General features: G+C 37.4%; 1 long non-coding RNA gene across 1 annotated transcript; it reads right to left on the minus strand.

Moving 5' to 3' along the window:
• Nucleotides 1-1,047: 1,047 nt before the first annotated feature.
• LOC127478382 (uncharacterized) lies at nucleotides 1,048-21,419 on the minus strand. The gene is made up of 3 exons (XR_007907209.1): nucleotides 21,321-21,419; nucleotides 16,169-16,323; nucleotides 1,048-1,110 (listed from the first exon to the last, which is right to left on the minus strand). It is a non-coding gene; the product is annotated as an uncharacterized LOC127478382 (long non-coding RNA).
• Nucleotides 21,420-21,998: the final 579 nt, after the last annotated feature.

Raw genomic sequence — 21,998 nt, forward strand, 5'->3', positions numbered from 1 at the left:
TTTTCTGCTTTTCCCCTCCCCTGAGCTCTGGCTTCCAAGTACGTGTTCCGGCCTCCTTTTGAACAGAACCAAAATTTCTTTCTAGTAGAAAATACCACAATCGCTGCTGTCAAAATGTATCATTTTAATTATGAGTTAACATTTTAATGATATCTGTCTTTCTAACGGTACTTCTGATAGCTAACATTTTTAGTACTTTAAAGCTATAATATACTAATTATTTTAGCAGTGAACACATTTTTACACAGGTAAGGTCTTAGCATCTTGCTATTTATATTTCTCAGATTCAGAGGGACTAGCACAAATTCACAGTAAGTAGGTGGCTGGAGTTAATTTTGTGTACAGATTTGGATGCATCCACACAAGCCATTCTTTGGAGTCATGGGAAAACCACTGTTAAGCTACTAGAATTGTGGTAGCAGTAGCTACAGCTGGCATAGCTCAGTGTTGAAGCAGAGATCCGTCCATACTCTCACTCCCCACTGGTTGCTGGTTATAAAGGTGAGGAAGAAGTATTCCATACTCTGATTTTTCACTTGCATATAAATTTGTTTTAACCTGAAATCTTTAAAATTATTTTTATAGATCTAATCTATACAGAGAATGAGTTTTATTTAACTTCCTGGATTTTGCAGTATCAAAAGAATCCATATCCTAAATTTTTAGATAGTATTAGGCAGTAATATGTAGGAATGAAAATCAAGCATATCACACAAATGACCCCAATAGCAAATTTCTAAATGTGGAAGGCTACTAAACTGCTCACAGTTTCTATCCTTAGGCATCAAAACCTCAGCATGGCACACTAAAGCACTTTCCATTTACTTAAAAACTTACGAGTGAGACAACACATTTTATCATCTGTTTATATGCAAAGTTTTCATCCAGAATTTCTAAAACTAATGCTTCAAAACATATGCTCCTTGAGGCAAAGACTGATTTTTATTATGTGTTTTGTACAGTGTCTTCTGCAATACAGAATTGATGCTGAATAGAGTTGTCATTCATAGTTGAATGTGAACACTAAATACCAGGTCAGACACTTACTTCTTTGCAGAGATTCTTTCTGTTTTTGGAGAAAAATGTGGGGCCAATAATTTCCTTCAAAAGCTGCAAAAGGAACAATGCAACACAATGAAGTTATCCTCTGAGCAAAAAAAAAAAAAAAAAATTTGTGTATTTATTTATTTTTAAGCATGCTACAAGTCAAAGCAGGGTCAGCATATATGAACTGTGTGCTTCCACACAAAACTGAACGGAAATTATAGTGGAAAATCTGCCAGAAATCCTATGCAATATGAGACTTCCTGTACTTCATACTAAAATCCTCTGCTCCCGTTAAAAAAAAAAAAAAAAAGAGGGATAAATCTTTGCTCATATTTCTGAATTCTTGTTCCGCCCTCGGGGTAGAAGTAGTGGAGGGAATAGCCAAAACTAGGACAACATGGGAAAAGTATTGCCCCATGTGTTCTTCACAAGAATTATGGGATCTGGAGCTGAAGAGTGGGAAACCCCCAGGCCTTAATTGTTGGTTTTGCTACTCATGCTAAGGCAGAATGATGAAGGTGTTACCTGCTCTCTTCTGTACACCTCCTCACAAAACCTGTTTTGGTTAGGAGAAGCCAAGGAATGTTTAGCAAATGAGGAGCACAGCACGGTCCCTCTTCCATCTCAAACCCAGACCTCCGGCATGTGCACAACTGCACCACGTTTTCACACACACCCAAAGGCTCTTTCACCTTCCTGCCTTGCTTCCTGCCAAAGTGTGATCAGAATGACACATGGAGAAGGGCCACCACAGCCAATCTACAAGCAGGGAGCCCTGTGCACTGCCTGGGCATGGAGTGGGCTTTCATAGAGTCCACAGCTGGATGGTAACAACCAAAGCAAGATGCAAGAATAAGGCCCTGGGGTGCTTCTGAAATGTGATACTCATTTTTACAGTTTCTAATGTCTGGTATTTCTTAGATAGCAGGAGCAAATATCCCATAGAAACCATATAATTCTCTATTATATGTTTAGGATCTTTTGCAACATAGAAAATATTGTGGCAGAAGGTTTCTTTAATCACATAAACCAGGACAAGGCTCAATACATATCTATATATACACTACAGCTCTGCAGGGTTCTGTTGCTTCCTTAGACACTGCAGTGATTTGAAAGCCTCCAGGGAGCTCACCAGCTGTAACAGTCTCTCTAGCCAACTCCATGCTGTGCTGCTGAATGTGAGGTAATATTTATTATGTGGTATCTCAAGGACTGAAGGAAAACAGGTGAGGTTCTGTTTTTTATGTGAGGCTAGATTAAGGCACAAGAGGGAATTTGGGAAATAAGAGTTTCAGCATATGCCTTTGCTTTGGATCTGAGATCCAGATATCTCCAACTTCCCCATCAGTCTATGCCTCAATTCTTGTCTGAAACAATACTTATTGTAAAAAGATGCTATCTGGATAAACTAATCTAAGTTTTTAAGAGCTAAAATACAACACTGGTGAAATTGTATACAATGAATAGACAGAAGGGAAATAAATCAAGAATGTAAGTTCAGTGACAGAAGTGCTCCCACCCTAAATGTTCTAACAGCTTTAAATGGCATTCATTTCAGTCAGTTGTCTAGGCTCCTTTCACAGGCTGTAAAAGTAAATGCAAATTTACTGAGTACAATTTGACTCACAAAACATGTGGCTAACACGGAACAAATGAATTATACACAAAACTTTTATTTCTCTCCATTGATGTAAAAGAAACCTTAGGTGACTATCTGCAGTGCAAATGCCAAGGCAGCAGTTTAGGGAGATGTATTCCTTCCACCCTTCTGTATTCCCTCCACCCTTCTTCCTAGATATTGTGTTAATTTCAATGGGACAGTGCTCTACAAATGAAAATAAAACTCAACATAACTTTTCTAAGTTGAAGTTATAATAATAATAATAATAAAAAAGATAATATAATCACTTCTTGATAAAATAAACAAGAACATTTCCACAAGAAAGAAAGGGCACAAAGCAATCTCATTAGCTGCTGAGTTGCAAGCTGCTGTACTCGCTGCATGATCAGCACTTTAACTTCCAAAGTTGTCTGACACCACTTGTCAGAAAACCACTGTAGATCCTACTCATGCTGCCTTGTCCTCTAGAATTGGTCAGCACTGGCCAGTAATTGTTTGAAATTTTGCCAGTGCTTTAGTACAACCTCCATGGTTGGCCTGCAGCTCACCAGGCATTTCCAGAACACAACGTGTTTCTTCCAAGTTCCTGGTGAACCGTGCATCGCAGTATGGACACCACAAAAGGTAACAGAGTCAGTTTGCAGCTATCAAGTTAACACTCTCCGTGCCTAGAGTTGCTGCTGCTATTTCTGAACCCCTGGTTTTTGATACCTCCATTTGTTCAATAATCTATTATTGTTGGTTTAACTGCTCTCCAATAGCTACAGTTTAATCCTAAACTTCAAATACTACCTTTATGGGATTTAAGAGAGTGCAACAGCTGCCTTCCAAGGATATTTGATTTGCAGAAATTGAATATATGCCTAAAACACTACTTCAAGTCAGATCTACTTAGAGAGCTTGATGTAAAGCAAAAGGTCTGATAATTAATGGACAAATATTTTAGATCAGGACAGGTTGGTTTACAAAGCTTATTTGCCAGCTTTTCAAGTTCGAACACCTAAGCATGGCAAACAAAATATAAGATATACTTCAGGTTTGGTATTTAGACTAAATTTGAACATAACAATCATCCTGGGTTACAAGGAGGTGTGAAAGAGTTGTATCAAAAATAACTAAGGAAAATAACTAAGGATGTGAAATCCACTTTCAGGTTTTTCTCAAAGAATAGCTAATAAAACAAATACAGAGCCATTTGCTGACTATCTGCCAATCAGTCTGTATTCTGTCAGATCAAACTATTATACTAATTACAGTACAGTAATTATTTTCAGCATTTACATTCCCTTTCTCACACTTAACTCTGAAGAGATAAGTAAAATCTTCCTGGCAACATTATTAGCCATTCACAAGCACACAAAATAGCAGACAGTACAGATGCAGCAAGTGCTATGGCCTCATGCAGAAGTTGTATCTCTCAATCACTTAAAAATTTTTCACTTAAAAGGCTGTCCTAGCCTTATATGAGATTTCTAAAGTACTGAAATCTTACTTACTGATATTACTGCAATATTCTGTTTTCCTTTGAGAAATGGGATGACTTTGCTTTAGCATGAAATACTTAATTTTGAATTAGCTCAATAGAATTTAATCAGTTTCACTTTTCTTGGATAAAGGAAGGTTTTACTTTCAATTCCTACTCTAATCCAGCTGGCCAACTTTCTTGAGAATTGTATCTTTTGAAGTGCACTTTCTGTGTTGTCAGCCTGGCTAGCTCATGACAGCGATACAATCCAGTCAGGGAACATGACTTACTGTGAAGAAATGAATAATTTTGTTCCTATACTACAGTTACTATGAGACATCTCTATGTGAAAATACAATTTTATGCTGTAATAACTTCAATTAGTATTTCACATCAGCTAAATGAATGAAAACAAAACATTGAAATGAAATATTTTTTGTACTTTCAAACAGAAATAATTTAGGATTTCTGTTTTATAAAGGGTTCAGTCTTTATCTTCTAATTTGGGACAAATACAAATGTTGAAATGTCAGATGTTCTGGAAAGGACAAGAGCTTTAAAATAAATTATATAAGCCTAAAATTAAATTTAACAGTGAGTGTGTTGCTAGAGTCAGAGCTATAATACCAGTAATCAGTTGCACATGTTCATGATGATTTCTCTTCTATATGAAATTATTAACTCTCTTTTCCTCTTGCAAACATAGATGTCTGAACAACATAAATTAAGGTAAGTTCCTAGCTGCATACTTAGTAAGAAAAAGTATCATGACTGTACATAAACATCTCGTAAGGATCAGTGCACAGTTTTGTCTACTGAAATAACTAAAGGTATGAATCCTCAATTAATCAATGAATCAGCATCTCTTATTAAGTGAAGGCTGGAACTAACAGTTTTAATTGGGTTTTAGGCTTCTGTAGGGTTTTTTTTTTTACTCAGGCTAATGTTTGTTTACTGATTTTTCCTGAGTTATCAAGAAAAAGAGGAAATGGTCTTCCTGTTTCCATCAGACTTCACATCAAATAATCAAATATAATTCCTTACAATGAATATTTACATTTCTAGCTAGAGACAGACTCAAGGTACAGAATTTGGATGCAGACCCATGAAAAGAAGAACTGAAGTCCTGGCTTTGATTTGATTCATTCTAAGGAGACAAGAGTTCAAAACAATGAGCATCCTGCATGTTGCCCTGTTTTAGAACATACAGATCACTACCCAAAAATGGTCTGATTTCAAAATCTTACTGGACAGAATGATCTCTCTTTGTTCTCACAATCTCCAACCTTGCTTGGCATCTCAAGGCCCTGAAATATTGATATATCCCAAAGGAGAAAACTGCTCCATAAGAATTTTCTAGATCCTACTTCTAGGGTTTTATGTTTAAATTCAACTTAGTCCTTTGTAGATAAGGCCCTATTTATAATTGCCAAGTTTATACATAAATCTTGTGGCTTTTGTATACAGTAATTTTCTATTTGATTCCAAATATTAGTATTTATATTAATACATCTACTCATCTAACATAGGAAGTAATGTAGATTAAGATCTTGCATTTGGGGTTAGGACCCATGTTAAGGTACTTGTCTTGATATTGGTTACAATGGTGCTAATACAGTGAATGGAGTTACACCTGATTTATAACAATACAGCTGAGGTTAGAAATTGGCTCTGAGAGTCTACAATAGGGTTGAGTTGCTTATATTTTAATTATTTTAGTGTTACACTTTAAGTCACTGATTTAAGATTAATGAATGTCCCCATGCAATTTGAACTATATGGTTCATTTAACGTAGTAAACACAATACAGAAGAAATAAATTTAACTTTGTTCAAATTAAAGCAAATGAAGTATGCCTTTTAGCAGTCTGAAACCTGTTGTTGAAATTGTAACTGTAATAATTGATAATTAAAAGGAATATACAGAAGAGACAAAAAATAAACCATCTTAAGTGATGCCAAACCATAGTAAAAAAGGTTCGCTCTCAAAAAATCCATTTAAAAAACCTCCAGAACAACAAAAACCAAACCAACACAGGAAGAAGAATGAGTAAGAAAGCAGAGTAGCTACAGAGCCAATGAACATACTTGTCAAGTCTTTTTTAGAAATTACACATTCATCTGGTATTCAGATGGGTTGGATTAAAAAAGCAAGACAGAGTCCTTTAAAAGACTAAGGAGTTATACTGAGTAATACATGGAGGAATACATTAAGAGTCACGTAAAATTTTTAGACTAGAATCATTTGCCTGCTTTCCAGCACAGGACTCTTTCTGCCACATTGTTCCTCAAAAAAAAGTAATGCCATCACATAGCTAATGTTTAATACTTTTTGGAGCTGGCATAACAAAGAAAAATAGTTTTGATCATCACCCTACACAGAAGATATACAGCTTCCACAGTGACATCGCTAGGACACTGTATCACGACCATCTGAAAGGTGAGGACACTTGGTAACTTTGAAACACAATGAATGCCCATTAAAAAAATATTCCCTGTGTCTACAGAATGAGTTTTAGGGACAGATACAGCAAACCAGTAACCACATTTCTGAAAAAAAAAAAGGTTAAGAACAAATAGTTCTCTTTCAGTAATGTAACTATTAAACAACCAGCTGTGTTTTAAGATGAAGTGAAGGAGAAGAAAAGATGTAAATTGAGTTCAGCTGGTTGTGGGAAAGGAGAGTAAAACCTGAAGCTCATGTATTGTAATACTGCAGTGGAGTCACCCCCTTCAATAGCTGTGTACTTTCCTTCAAACCATACACCAAGAGGAAGGCAGGCATCTTGGACTTACCAGCAGACTGCAGAAAACTGCAGAAGATGAGCAGTATTACTGTTGGGAACATGATGCATGGCAGGACTGGAGAGGCTCTTTCAGAGCTCCCCTCAGTCCCAAACAGTGCCACTGCTGCCACTTTCTAGGCAGCCCTCTTCAAGCTTGGATGCTTTATATATAGAATTGCAATGCCCTCCCTCATTCCCATAGCTCTCAGAAATTGCAACAGCAGAGTACCCGCCAAACAGGATCTCCTTTTTATCAAGTTCAACACACCTAAAAGCCACTTAGAAAAAGAAGAAAAAAGAAAACACAAACTCCTTCAGTTCATTATCATTCTTACAAGGTTTTTGTAATGGCTTCTATTTGTAAGAGCTCAAACACTTTTAACTGCATTTACTGAACAAATTCGGTATTAGACCCAAAAGCAAAAAGACAAATAATACACAAATTATGATCACTAGCTGATAAGCTAAGGAATAATATTGGGCCAGTACACAAAGTGGAAGAAAGAAGTGCAGGAGGTGTGGAACTGCTGAAAAGACTGTGTGCATAAAAGATGGTAAGAAACGAATGAACAGAGATACAGATCTCAGATTTTTTTATTACCTCTTCTTTCATTAACTTTTATTCACACTCCTGAGTGATTGTGTTCATCTCACCTTTGTGTGACTTTATAAACAAAATGATAAAGTTTGCCTCGGTAAGAAGGTCTGTCCATGGTACAGCTCATTTCCTGAATTTAAGCTGTTGCCTACCACCTTAGCACTGCCAAGGGCAGAGGGCAATCTATGCTCAAAATGGGAAAGGCTATTGCACTGTGGTACTCTGGCAACTTTCACAAGTTAATCTTCACCTTCCCACCAATATCCCAGAAGATCTGTTACACTTGGATTGCCCCTCACCTTCCCTCCAGGGAAGGTCAGGAAAGGAAAGGGAAGTTCTCAGAGATACCCCTTCTGAGCGGTGGGAAGAAGCACAGGAGAGACAATGACTATCATTTAACGTAATTTCAGCCCTGGCTCAACTTGGTTGTAATTAAAATTAAAACATTAAATTTTAATTGACATGAAGGTCTGCCTTTTTGGTTTTATTTGTTGGTTTTTTTTTTCCTTCTCTATTCCTTACTCCTCTCCCTAGCAACTGAAGGATAAAGTATATGGCTATTGAAAACAGAACTGTGATGCTAAATTCCAAAATTTCTGTTGAAAATTATCTGCATCTGCCATACAAAAAAGTCAAAGTAAATGAACAAAATCACTTCTGAAAATCTTGATGAAAGTAAAAAAATACTAAGTCCTCAAAACAGCCTCAATAAACAGATACTCAAATATATAATTATTACCATTTCACAACTGTACATGTCACGTTAATTTCTAGCAAATTAGCTCTGAGTTCTTATTAATCCAAAACAGAATTTCATTTTTTATACTTCTAGGAAATATCTTCAATGTGACGATAAGGGACTATAGTGCTCCCTTAACAACTTGAACTTTATAACTGATAGTGTCATACAGAAATTCACCCTTCTCTGACAGAGAAGATTAAAAAAATTCATCATTGTTGTCAAATACGATTTTTTGGTTATTTTGTTTGGGTTTTTTACATATTTACATAATCTTTCTGTCAAACAGTAATTAATTAGAGCAGCTGACATCAACAGCATTTCATGGCTTGCTCATTTAAGAGCTGGGCACTTGTGAGCATCATTACCAAACTGAGACACCATGGAACTCAGATCACTGGTAACACATGAGAAGGCACCAAAGCCTTTATTTACCACGTAATGGTTAATTTTTCTCTCCCATTACCATGCCTTCAAGCTTTTCTCTGTAGCCTTTATGTTTACCAAAAACTTGTATTTCTTTACTATATGAAGCTTACAAAAATCTCAAGAAATGCAAGTACTGGTAAAAGTTATTACAAATACTTATGGAAAGTAGTGGTTTTTTCCCTTCTCCATGTTCGTAGCAACATTCTTAGCTGACACTCATTCTGTCTGAGAAGTCATGATATATTACATTCAACTATCCTAGAAGGAATTTCACTGAATCAGCTTAAATACTTATGATTCAGTGAGTATCTTGCTAGTTTATGATGATGTGAACACAGTTAATCAAAAACATCCATCTGTAACTACATTTAAGTCAGGACTCCAGACCAACTAAAAATCATTTGCTACAGGAATATGAGAAGAGACTGAATTCTCAGTACACAGACAACTATTTTATGTGGAAGAGCTTTGTGAAAAACTGTCTGTCCAACTGTAGTGAGAAAATGACGCCTGTAATTAAGGTGGATTTGTTTTTCCATTCAATAATTGTAATTGGTTTAGTAGCATCATCAGTTGTCACAAACTGTTGTACAGGAGAGCAGGGATTATTGTGGCCATATACAGTATGCAGTCACAGTACATGAAGTATACTTTACTTTCCAGTAAATTTACTGGAACTTAATGTATAATTTACTTGCCGGCATTATGTATACTTATGGAAGATTTTGAAATGTCAAAATTTATGTAAAGCCAGAAATTATGCAAATTGAGAGAGTCATAACACTTTAACTAAGTAACAGACTACCTTGCACAGTTTAATTAACCTGGGAAATTCTAGGTATATCAATTATGAAGTATTTTGGTGCTTTTATGAAGATCGCTAAGAAAACATTCCATTTCCAGTCATGTACTCATTGAGTATTATTTTAGCAGCCTTGTATATTTTTTGGATAAATAGTTACATATCTCACTAAAAAGTCATACTAAGATACAGAATTCGAATAGCCATAAGTCCTGTGGGTGTACAAGCAATTGCCAACTTTTGAAGCTTGTGCCTGGAAGCTTCCATTGCTCTTTCTGGATTGCAAATATACAGGCTACAGCTTGATAGCAATCTGACACAACAGCTGTTCTGGTGGGGTTTTTTTCTTTGACCTCTGAAATTTGATCTTCTGTCTCATTCAAATCTTAAGTAATTGTAAGATGTATTGGTTTAACATGATACTATTAAAATCATATGCACTTTTAAGTTTCAAATTATTTTAGATGCCTGGCCTTCAAACAAATATTTTAGAACATTCATTATAGAATCATTTAAGTATAATGAATAGAACATTTAATGTCTTAGAAATGTTGTATCAGAATAACATAAAATAAGGTTCTTGAAAACAACTGGATTATTTTTATTCTCTCTGACAGACACATTCACTGTGACTGGCAGGACAATCTCACTTTCTATCTGCAATTCAACGAGCTGTAAAATTTCAGTAGGAAAGTCTGACATTCCAGGGAAACTTGTAGGGGTTTTTTTTGTATAGACTCTCTCAAGATAACACTATTTTCTATTAGCATATCTTAACTGTATGCATATTAGAACTTATCTGGTATGAACATAGACTTGGGATGAGGCTTAAAATCCTTCAAACATTAAATTGGAAAATAGGATTTCCACATTAAGGAGGTTTCAGGCCAATTTTTATCCAGTAACCTGTCCAAAAAGACCACTCAGAAATTTTGCATTAAGTATGACTGAATTTTTCATCCAGTGTCTAATCCATTTTTAAATCTTGGTAAGACCACATAGTGGAAAATGAAAGACTGTACAGTAGTCAAAATGGGGAAGATACTCAGAAATATCACCTTTTCCTTAAACAGATTTGCATTTGACAAGACTAGGAGCAGATCCATATCACTCAAGATTTTGACTGAACAGTGGTACTTTTGCTGTGTAAGGCAGAAACACTAAATTCCTATATGGACAACTGAATATATGCTGACTGCATTTCATTCAAAATTTGCAAATTATTAATATAAACACAGTTCAGCTACAGACTGAATAAAGCTTTAAACAACAAATGAATTAATTTTTTTCTGGACATGGTCAACCATAAAAAGAACTGAGTAACCTTTTCTCTGTACTACTGTGGAAAACAAATGTGGAATATTTTTGATTTTGCCACTACAGTGGAAAGGAGTTAAAAGGAAATATTCCTCCACATACTGAATACTTTATGTCCTAGTCTTCTGTTGTCACAATAAATAATTTTAAGTGAAAAACTAAAGAAAGAGAGGCAAGTAGTCAGTATTAGGTATTCTATATAAAGCTCCTTAAATAAAGCCCCAAATATTCAGTACTATGAACATATGACCAGAAGGAAAAGAGGGATATAATGACCAGCCAAATCATTGGGGAAACACTGGTGCACAAGGTAATTCCACTGCCATTCTACTACTTAAAAATAAACCAAAAGAACAACATAACAGGCATTAATATGCTAAACATAAGAAAACAAGCTCCCCTTTTTCTTCCTGTTTCTCATCATTATCTTTCAGGTAATTTAGCCAGGAAGCAAAGGATCATATACATGGGTGTTTCCCTAGGCTAAGCTTATGGCACACACCAGGGGCTCCTGTCTAGTTGTGTGAGTAGCTGGCAGGTAAACAGGCAGGCAGCACACAGGCAGCTGGTTGTCCCTGCTGCCAAAATGCTTTCCAAAGAAACTGATGGTAAAATAAATACATATTCAGAGAATATTCCAATTGTGGCAAACAAGAAACTTTTGGCTCAGAAGTATTCACAAAAAATCATAACTAGCTTATGCCCTTATCCTCAGCCTGTGCACCACTCTTAGAATCCCCTGATATTTTTGTTCATTCTGTGTGTCTTTCTATCTGCCTCCCTTCATGCTTTTTGTACACTTAAACTCCTTCCCCAAACAGTACCTAAAAGATGTCCAGTGTGATTGTTCCATCAGACATTAAATAATCCACCTTATGCTTTTAGTAGAAATCCACATTTTCTGCATTCCTTTTGGCCACCAAAATCAAGAAAACTTTCTTTCTTGGTACCTTTGAAATACATGAGACACCTCACACACAACCAGAAAAAAAATGCCATTGAGCAGACTGTTAGGGCTGCCATTCACTTGGAGCCAGCTCTGCTGTCCTTGGGCATCTGACTACAGATATTTAAATGTAAAATTTCATTTAACATTGTAAATTATGCTTGGTTGCAATGTGCAGAGACACGGTGGCTATAGGTGTTATGGAGTATTTAATGTCTTGTTTTACAGTGTGTATAGATGAAAGTGAATACAAACTAAGAATTAACTAACAGCACTCTTTTACTGTTCCAAAAGTACGTTTGTACTTAAATGACTGTAAAGTCAAATCTTTCCCAGATACCTGTTAGAAAAAAAATGTAGAAAACAATTTAAAACTCATGTCTCTAAAAGTGGTAAAGACCTCATTGATTGGTACTTAGCTTTTAATTATACTTTGTTGGGGACAATGGCCTGAGACCTCCCTGTGTTGGCTTTATGCCTCTGGCACTCACTTTGATGAATATCTCAGATACTATAGCTCTAGGGAGCTCAGTTGGTGTAGTTCACTCTTTATATCCTGCCAATATGAGAGGCTGAGAAAGCCTGCCACTCCCACTGTTGTCTTAAGCATATCTGCTGCCCTGAAAACAAACTTGGACAAAATATTTCAACTGTTTCTGGAATAAAACCTTTCTGGGGAAAAAAATACCCAGCACAAAACAAAGCAAGGCCAAAGTACGGTGACAGTGCTCTCTCACTATACCCTTCCTGTGCACAGGAACACTGGAAAGGCAAACTCCATTGGCTCTCCTCTCCCAGTCTCTTCCCCTGCTCCTGAACTCTGTGTTGTTGATGCTGGACTCAAGCTGGTTTGCATTCTGATCTGGAGCAGTCTGGACTGCACACTTTGTTCTATAACAATCCTGAATTCTGGTCATTTTAGCTACAGTGCTGACAGAAAAGAACAGAATAATACAGTTATGGAAAGAGAGACCATAGAAGGAATGTCTCCTTCATTCATGTCTGACTCCCCTGATACTTGTGTACGACTTTTGAAGTAAAATTTCCCTCAAACAGTATAATCGTGAACAAAATCTGTGCGGTATCTTTTAAAGCCAAATTTATCTTCCAGTGATTAAGTAATCTGTAGAGGAAGACATTGATTCTCCCATTTTCATTTGCTTCTAGTAGAGAGAAAAAAGTTATTCCTTCTTGCTATTTCTTAACTATTCATGATAACCTCATATAGAGTCTAGAGACAGATTAGACTTCATGCTGAACTAAATCCAAACTCGGAGTGCTCCCTTTTTTACTGAAACAGAAAATGTTGATACAAATTTGATTTTATTTTTTAATTCCTAACATATTTTTTTTCCTCAGGGTTACATTACCATGGAGAACATTTATACAATGAGCAAAAATTTGTGAAAGTGCAGGTCAGATTTTTTTTTCCAGCTTTTAGGCTTTAACGACTAAACATTATTCCTTTTCTAAGGGAAATTTAGAAATCTCCTGAATTATACATCAGCAGTTCTCCTGGGCAATATGCAGTTTGACTCCATACCATACAGAAAAGGAATGGAAAGCATTACACATGAAAGCAGCTGTGGTTCAAGTGTCTGTAGCTTAGTTAGAACTCAGTTTGTTAAGTCATACAAACAGGAAGCAGCCTAAGTTCTCCTAATTGCTATCCTCATAATTGCCACACAGCAGAGCTAAATCTGTAGTTTGTAATTAATGTTCAAACCGGACTTAGAAAAAGTAAAATTATTTGCTACTTGTTACAGCACAGCTCTGTTAATTTAATAATCAGATAGATTTTGTTACCAGATATGGAATGAAAAGCAAATACCTTGTGTGAACCAGGAATTCATTAAGTACAACCTTTGACCTCTACTGGTAAGGAAGTAAAATAGGACCTGTATTTACACAAATATTAAGAGCTGGGAACAGGAAGCTAGTTACAGTCCATGTTTAATTTGTCCTTTAATATGTATGCATTTTAGAACAGATAGTCTCCAACTGATGCTGATATAACATATCTGCTAAGATAATATGGTCAAGCACATACTTTTGTTTACCCTTTACTTGATACATTCCGATCCTTTTTCTTTTTCATGCATTTTGGTTGACTTGGATTTTAATTAAAAAAATAAATAAATATAGAAATAGTCACTATAGTCACTTTGCCAAAGTTCCAAAACTCTTGGACGTCTGAATCGTGATAGAATATATTTGAAAAACATAACTTATATCCTGTTCTGAAATTTGGATACATCTTTCCAGTTATTGGAAGAATGAAACACAGTTAAGGGTGTAAAAAGTGTGGAGGGATTAATGAAGGTGGTTTCTATGCATATAGTTTCAAGAAAAAAGGACAGTATGGCTATTTTTCCCATGGGCATAGAGCTCTATGTATGGAGAATCACAAGAAGAATGCATTGCTAGAAATCAAACACTCCCTTGCAGCAAGAACAAACAACCTGCACTGCTTCTGTGTGTCTTTACTTTTGTCTATTACATATACATGAATGGCAGCTGCAGCTTGTACCAATTATTTACAGCTGCTTGGTTTCCTAGGCCAGACAGCTGTGTTTCTGTCATGTCTCTTCCCATTAGTGGATTATTTAATACATTAAGACCTCACTGCATGGAGAGTCTGGCAACCATTTTGTGTTTATTTTAATGTAAAGATGTCAGCACTACATTTTCTCACAGATTTGAATGTTTTGTCCTCAATTTTATATGCTACAAATTCTGTCCTGAAAGCTTTTTGCTTAAACGTAATGATTAAATGTAATCAAATCTATATGCTATTATCAGTTACAGTTATCACTGTTACAGCATGAGAAAAAAACCTAAACCACTATTTGAAAGTTCTGTATAAGTGCACGTGTAATTTTAATACTATGATGTTCCTAAGGGAGATTAAACATAAAAAGTATGAAGAATCAGTTGGAAAATGAGAATTAAATGTTCAATTGCCTTTATTTGGGAGTTTCAGTTTGGCAGTTGCACTTCTCAGTTTTTAAACTGAGCACAATATAGCACTGACTTTCTGCATTGTGCCATGGAGTTATATCTTTACTGTCTCAAGCTTGGATTTTCTCCCCTTGGGTCAGGTGGTAGGCGTCTCATATGCAAATGTACATGACAAATACAAAGAACTATTTCACAGAGCTTAGGTAGGATCCAGACTTAATTTTAGTGCTTACACTTGTAAGTATTGCTACTTCCTTGTGCTCTTCATCAAAGTACTAGCTAAATTAGTAGTAGATACTCTTTACGAATTGTTCTCCACCTTTTTTTATTCCTCTCAGGTACATGTTCCATTTCATTAATTATTGACTTGAAATCTCTAGTTTCTCATTGTTCAGTTTATGAACACCCAAAGGGAGTAATAACAAAAACATGCATGTATGATGTTACATGTTACAATGCAATATAAGACATTTGACAAATGTATTTTCTAAGGTGCAAAATGTTGACACTTTCTAAGAAATCATCTAATCCAAATGCATCTAATCCAAATCCAAGATCTTATCCAAATAACTTAGATGACTTAAATGATATAACAAGGCTCAACAATATTTCCACCTGCTGATACTTACTGTGTATAAATGTATATACACACAGATATATAAATACACAGGTACATATACACACACATGTACATACATGTGTATACTGTATGCATATACCTATACACACTGTTCTTTTGATGTTTTCTAGTACGTCCAGAGAACTGAGCTGCTGTAGGGCTGACAGCTCTAAACAGAACTGAAAACTTTGACCAAACAAAATGCTTAATGTGGCCCAAAGCACGAGAAAAAATGGCAGGGACAGGTTTTGTTTCACTGCTGCATTTCTGGTATGATGTCAGTAATTCCACTTGAGTTAACGTTACAGTTTTTCCAAGGCCTGTGACTGCTGAGCTGTATATTATGTGCTTATCTTAATTTCTCAGCCGAGTACCAGCAGAATACTTGCTTTTTGAGAATATGAGAACTTGAAATTGCCTGTGGGGAATCTGGCAAGCTGAATTACTCCTGTGTTTACATATTTTTAATTAAATAAAACTAATACACCCATGAATGCTGGCTGTAGCTGAAGGCTGTGATAAAACTCACATTTACTTTAAAGGCAGTATTTTCCAAGTCTCAAAAGTAGTGGAATATTCATATCTGAGAAGTACCAGAATGTAAAGACAATTTAAAAAAAAAAAAAAAAAGGCAGCAAAGTGGAATGTTAGCTATTTTCATCTTTATCTATCTTCCACATATTTCCAGGCAGGATTCAATTTAACAGTGTTTCATTGATCTTACCCAAAAAGCTAGAGTTCATGATGCCTACATATACTCTCACCAATTGCTACAACCCCTCGCTACATGGTGGAGTAGTGCTTGCATAAATGTGCAGGAAATGTCATGTATTCCTTACCTTCATTGAGGAAGTGAATGTTTCTGGGTACTCTGGGTCAGGCAGCCTCTGGATTTTTCAATAAGATGCAGACATTGCAATGTCAGATGTTTCATACAGAGTCAGAAAAGAATGGGAGGACCCTCTTGATGTTATCCATTCTTCTCCTGCAAGAACTGCAAATACAGGTGCAAGGAAGTTTAATTCTCAGAGACTTCTGCTAGGCTGCATATAGAAAGGTGGGCTTTCCACACACCATTGTTTTGAGGATCGAGCGAAATTGAGTTTCAAATATCATATTGCATTCCTACTAATTACTACTGCTATATCTATATTCCACTGTATCACACTTATGATCTTGCTTTCTTCCAGTAATGCATCACAAAACAAGACTACATATCTGCCAGGTTCAACCTCTTATTCTTATTCAGGGTGAGAAATATGTATGCAGAGGAGCTCTTGTTTAAAGAGCTGGTGTTTAATGAACACCATTAAATGTAAAAGGAAAGTTGAGGTCAATGCCTTGCACACATTGTGTGCCAAGCAAGGAGCACTATGGCTCTCAGGTAAGCTTACTGAAATATAATGTTAGCTTATGGAAAAGATTGCTAATTTGCTAGAAGAGCACTGCTGAGGACTACAGCCTTTTTCCAGAGCTTTCAACAGACTTTTAAGATTACTGAATTCAGACAAGAGAGTCTGCTGAAGGGCTAGTTCTAGATTTGATACTGTATGGGAAGGCAGCATAGGTACCAAAGAACATATTTGATATACTTGTAATGGACTGCTGAGAAGGTGCTCTGCAGCATTTTTCATTGGCAGCCATTTCCCTTGTAACAAAAACTCCATGTGCAGTTTATTATACTCTGTTTATTTCTGTCAAGCAATAAAAAGGTCGTGACGTTTTTCTGAAAGTTATTTAATAGCCTTATATCCTCATATGCAATGAGACACAATAGAAAGAACTGTTTGTAGCCACTAGGTGCTATTTGAGAAGACTTGCGTATTACAGCCTGTACTGACAAACAGAGGGAGATTTTCTGCAGAGGGCTGCAGGCTGCCAAGTGTTACATTAAAAGACTACTCAGCTAAAGGACATTAGTGACTGTGAAAACACGCTGGTTTTGCCATACTAATTGTATCTTCTGAATTTCTCCTCACATCTAAGAACAGTGGAGTGACTGGTTTTACAGGATGGAGGCTTTCTACTGTTTTCTACAACTTCCTGTGGTAATTCCATGATACACCAAGGAACTCGCCTAAGGCAACCTGTATCATGGGTTTCCTGGTTTTGGCTGGGACAGAGTCACTTTTCTTCCTAGTAGCTGGTACAGCACACTGTTTTGGATTTAGTATGAGAACAATGTTGATAACAAACCAGTGTTTTGGATGTCACTAAGTACTGCTTACCCTCCCTCAAGGACTTTTCAGTTTCTCACATTCTGCAAGTGAGTAGGTGCCCAAGAAGCTGGGAGGACAGCTGACCTGAACTGGCCAAAGGGGTGTTCCACACCACAGAACATCATGCTCAGGATATAAACTGAGGGCAGTTAGACAGATGGGTTCAATCACTGTTTGAGGATGGGGTGGGCATTGGTCACTGGATGGTGAGCAATGGTATTGTGCATCACTTGTTTGGCTGGGTTTTCCCTTGGGTTTTATTATTAGTTATTAATATAATATAACATCAGGGAGTTTTATATTAATATTATTATGTTTTACTTTGTTTCAATTATCAAACAATTGTTACTTCAACCATGAGTTTATGGGGTTTTCTCCTTCCCTGATTCTCCTACTCATTCCATGGCAGAGTGGAGGCAGGAGGGAGTGAGCAAGCAGTTGTGTGGTACTTACCAGCCAGAGATAAGCCATGACAATGGATTCTTACTTGGAAAGAACTTTATCTTGGATCAAACAAGATAACAATCTTGGCCATTCTCTTGACAATCTGGGCTGAGGACATTAATAATTTATATGATCATTCATCTGCAATTGCTTTCCTAACAGTAAGTTAGACAGGGAAACCACTGGATTCCTGAAGCCACATTTATTGCCTATAATGCCATTCCTTAAAGGAAAGTTCTTTCCAATTTCACAGGTAAAAGCAGCACAACTCTTAGGACATGACTGCTGTCTGTATTGCTACACTGAGTTGCATCACTAAAGTTATAATTCTCAAGATTGTTTTTTAACAGGATGTGAAAATAATGTTCTGTGTGTTGTTTAAGATTTAGCACTTTAATATTGGCTATTTGCTAAATTAAATCCTAAAAGACCAGCAGAAGGCAGTTAAATGACCATGATCAAAATTCTTGTCAGCAAGCCTCAAGCTCAACAATGACATAAACATGATTCAACACATCAGGATACCCTTGAGCATTTGAGGCTTTGAAATATTTACAGCAATATTCTTTAACGGATTCAAATATAAGAATACAGAGATGGAAGTTGACTCTGGGTTTTTGATCACTTACTTTTAGTGAAGATGAAACCCATCTGCTTTCATGTTGTCTTTCCAAGTATTCAGCCCATTTTGAAGCATCTGGATTTAGAGCAGTCAGGCTATTGGTTCTACCAAAGGAAAGGTTCACTCATGGCTATAGGCAAGGAGAGAAGGACGAGAAACTCTGATCATTACTAAAGTATGTACTGTTAAGTATCAGCATTTAAAATGTCCGTATTATGGATTAAAAAAAGAAACATAATGGTTTCCCCAACTGTCTTCTGCAGACCCGGGAGACATAAAAGATCATCAGTGTGAGTCTTTCTGGATCTTACAGCAGTGATGATCCACATAAAGACCAGTAACACACCTTGAAACTCATGGCTAAATATTGCTACTGAGTGGAATACCTCATTGAACCAGGCAACTTTAGTCTAATCACCCATACAAATGGTTCTGTTCTCACTCTGTCTAATGTAGCAATAAAAAAGCAGAACAACAGCATAAGCATCCTGGACTTGTGATCTTACACACGGTAGCATGCTTTGCTGATATCCTCACTTTGGAGTCATCCAAGAAAGAAACTTCTGAGCAACTTCAAGAAGTTTGGAGCTATATGACATCCACCTGAGAGCAGATCAGATAAACTCAACTCACAGTGCCTTGGAGTCAAAATCCAAACATTAGGCTTGTACACTTTTCTGATTCCTCAATTTTTAACAGGTTTCTACTTCAAATTTTGAAAAAATGCTGAAATTCTTCCCTACCTCTCTGACACTGAAGTTCTATGGATATCCATCCATAATTAGGCAGAAGCATTCAAAAATAGTAAGCTACTGAGATGTGATTTTATCCTTTCTAATGTGACAAACCAGGACTTTTGTTTGGTCATATCTGTGACTTTTTCACATATAACATTGCCCTACTTAGATGGGCCTGGAGTAATAAAGCCTACCATGCAATAACATTGTTTCTAGCTCAAAAAAATATGCATATGCAGACACAGAACAGTTCATCGGTGAAATAAAAAAAAAACCCAAATAAAAAAAACCCAAACCCAATCCTGTAATTATAGCTGTAGTAGGTTGTTTATGGTTTCTATGGAGTGAAACACAGAGCTAAAGAGTGTCTCTCCAGTGACTAGCTAACTCTCCCATTTGAATCCCCCATGCTATTGAATATTAGATCATTCATTAGATCATTGAATATACAGATCATTCATTACAGACTTACTTACAAACCATGAAAACCTATCATGAATGTGCTGTTCTGGCTGCTCTGGCTTCAAGACTCAAGCCTTGAAGATGACTCTCCAAGTTTCAACAGCAATGTAGGTTCATGTAAGCGTGAAGGGGATGCCTGATTAAGAAACCATTTGGCGAGCTCAAACTATTTTAACCCATAAACTCAAGACAAATGTCTTTAGGGCGGGCTTCCCTCAAAGAGATTAACTGACCACTTCAGCTGTGTTGAAAGCAACACACCCAGCTACCATGCAAATTGTTAGCCAAAAGTCATGTCTAGCAACTCAGAACTACTGCAAACACATAAAGTGATAAACAACGGAATCTGTTCTTCAGCTATAGTGATTCACAGAATTTTTCGGTACTTTCCTTGCAAATTAGCCAAACACCATGATTTAAGATCTCTGTCTATTCTAGTCAATTCATAGGCTCCTTTTAGAGGAAAAAGGCCTCAACTTCCTGGCAGCGTAGTCTTACTTGAAACGACTTATGAAATTAGTATAATTGCAAACACTGGCTGTAAAATACCCCATCCTACAGCAATCTTTTTGTGACTCATAGGGTTGTTAAGGAAACTTTTCCTGTTCAACCATCCAGGAGCCATTCTGGCAGTCACACTCCCACCACCTGAGCTGTGACCGGGGCCCTTCACACGGGCAGCTCCAGTGAACCGAGGGGTGCCCCGCTTGACTCCCTGCACACCCCACACTCACTTAGTCAGACAAGATTTCCTTACCGGCTTAGCCTTGAGTTTCCCATAGCAGAGTCCCAGACGTCCGGATCCTTAAAATAATTTAATCGTGGTGCAGCAACACAACACAAAACCAGCTGGAGCTGGTGCCTCCGAGGAGGGACCCGAACAAAGGAATCTCTGGGCTCTTATACCCTCACAGTCTATGCGCCAGAGCCCGGGGTCTTTCGGCAGAGTCATCAGCTCCTGCTGTGTCCCCGAATGTCGGGTCCCCTGGCTGGGCCACAAGTCCCCGTGCCCTTTGTTATGCAAAAAGTCAGCAGTTCACGGCCCCTTGCCTGGGGTTCCTGCCATCCAGAGCTCAATCCTGAGCCTGCACTGCAGCTACGGGACTACAGGTACTCCTCAGCAAAGTGGTGTTTTTGGCAATTAGAGTGTTTTCTCCTCTCGGACTCAAGAATTTAACCAAAAGGAGCTGCACCTGAGCCTTCAAAATCGCACTGTGGTAAGTGAGCCAGACTATGTGAAGGACTTTAAGCAACCTTCCCAATAAAATTGAGTTTTCCTGAAAAACAGACTAGAGGAATTACCACTTAAAACGATAAGAATCAGAATGCTTTTGATTAAAAGAAGAAAAAAAAAAGAAAAGGGAGAAGACTGAAAACACAACTTTCCACCCACAGTATCCTCATAGCACAGCCTTTCAACTTTGGGCACATTTTCCCCCCAGGAAGCCTCCATGGCCTCAGCCCCTCCCTCAGCACAAACTCCCCTGCGGGTTCTCAGGACTCTAACCTCTGTGAAGGGATTCCTGCTCCTCTCCCTTCCCTACCACACCATTCACGCTATCCTACAGGTTCCACCACTTTCTGTTGAGCGCAGCTGAAGTCCTCTTCCCACCTACTTCCAGAAATTTCCCTTCCCTGCGCGTGCCCAGCTGCACTCAGGGAAAGCGCACCGCTCCTTGCACCTTATGCAAGAGGTGCTTGCCAAAAGGAAGGAGGAGGCATTTTTCTTCTCTGCTGCTCATCTACCCTTTCTTAAGGCAAAATACTATAAAATACACATTAAATTGCAGAGAAATCGACAAAATGTGTACTGTGTCTTGTACTTTGAAAAAGAATGAGTATGGAGATGGGCTGATATGGCTTGTTAGGTACTATGTTTTGTGACGTTACCCGTGCAAGTACCTAAGAGAGCCTGGATGAGCTGGGATAGTACTGGTGTTAAAATCTACCTCCTGTTCTGGTACATCAGGAGGATTTATGTTTTGTCAGAAGACAGAGAGATGTTTAAACATAAGTTTCCTTCTGCAGTCACTGGAGGAAGTTCCCGACTACTGAGGGATGAGTGGGGCTCTCCTCTGTCAGCAGTCCAAGGAAACCATGCTCTGAAACCTCTCTGCAGCCACAGCCTTCTGGTGTATCCCCCAGGTGCCTCTTTTACCGTCAATGATCACTCTGTGATCCTCAA

This window comes from Manacus candei, unplaced genomic scaffold (genome assembly GCF_025592945.1).
Source record: "Manacus candei isolate 608988 ecotype Guabito, Panama unplaced genomic scaffold, ASM2559294v1 h1tg000060l, whole genome shotgun sequence".
NCBI classification, from domain to species: domain Eukaryota; kingdom Metazoa; phylum Chordata; class Aves; order Passeriformes; family Pipridae; genus Manacus; species Manacus candei.